The sequence below is a fragment of the Octopus bimaculoides genome, chromosome 3 (assembly GCF_001194135.2).
Source record: "Octopus bimaculoides isolate UCB-OBI-ISO-001 chromosome 3, ASM119413v2, whole genome shotgun sequence".
Classification (NCBI taxonomy): domain Eukaryota; kingdom Metazoa; phylum Mollusca; class Cephalopoda; order Octopoda; family Octopodidae; genus Octopus; species Octopus bimaculoides.
The window spans coordinates 120,595,705-120,597,061 of NC_068983.1; positions in this window are offsets into that span (position 1 = coordinate 120,595,705).

The following is a 1,357-nucleotide window of genomic DNA, read 5'->3' on the forward strand; positions in this document are numbered from 1 at the left end:
GTCATAGGATCGCGGTTTCGATTCCCAGACCGGTCGTTGTGTGTGTTTATTGAGCGAAAACACCTAAAGCTCCACGAGGCTCCGGCAGGGGATGGTGGCGAACCCTGCTGTACTCTTTCACCACAACTTTCTCTCACTCTTACTTCCTGTTTCTGTTGTGCCCGTAATTCAAAGGGTCAGCCTTGTCACACTGTGTCACGCTGAATATCCCCGAGAACTACGTTACGGGTACACGTGTCTGTGGAGTGCTCAGCCACTTGCACGTTAATTTCACGAGCAGGCTGTTCCGTTGATCGGATCAACTGGAACCCTTGACGTCGTAAGCGACGGAGTGCCAACAAATTTGTTTGCAAGATTCTTGATGTGATAACGTGTGTTGAAACAGATATTGTTGTACTTGGAGATGATGATCTTTTGCCAAATAAACACATGCACCATTTATTTGACCTTCACGTTAGGAAAAGAGAAGGCACATGGGACAGAAAGTCGCTGAAGAGGCCACAGATTGTGTGATGAAAGAACTGCCAGGTATAAGACCGAACCTGGTGTTTGGTAGATTCCCAAAGATAGATGCAGCAAATAGTAGTAGTGAGATAAGATTACGGTTGCAGAAACGAAAGCTGAAAAGGGAGGCAGAAAGTTTGTTAGTAGCTGCACAAGATCAAGCATTAAGGACTAATTGGATAAAAGAATATAACGATATTAAACAGTTATTCCTTTATAGATACAGAACTAAAATGGGAAAAATATCAAGAAATCCACAAGTAGATATCGAAAAAATATTTCACGTTAGCATCATCGAAAATTTTCCTGCAACATATCATTTTCTACCGATATAATTGTGTATTAATGCTATGTATACCTTTCATCTTTTGCTTGTTTCAATCATTGGACAGCAACCATGCTGGGGTGCCACCCTGTAGGGTTTAGTCAAATAAATCGAACCGAGTACACTTTTTTTAAGTCTGATGCTTATGCTATCTATGTCTTTTGCTGAGTCATTAAGTTACGGGGACCTAAACAAAGACAACGTCAAACACACACACACACACACACGCGCGCGCGCGCGCACACACACACACACACACACATGATATGGCGTGCTCCTTTCAGTTTCCCTCTCACAAATCCACCCACAAGGCTTTGGTGGGTATGAGGCTGTGGTAGAAAATATTTGCACAACGGTACTGAACCCGAAACCTCGGGGTTCGAAAGCCATCTTCTTCCCACACGCCCACGACTGCGCCTATATTAAGGAATTTTAAATTTTACAACTAAGATTTAATATGAATAACATTAATAGTTATACTTTATCAAAAGGAAAAACAGGCATGTATGTATGTATGTATGTATGTAT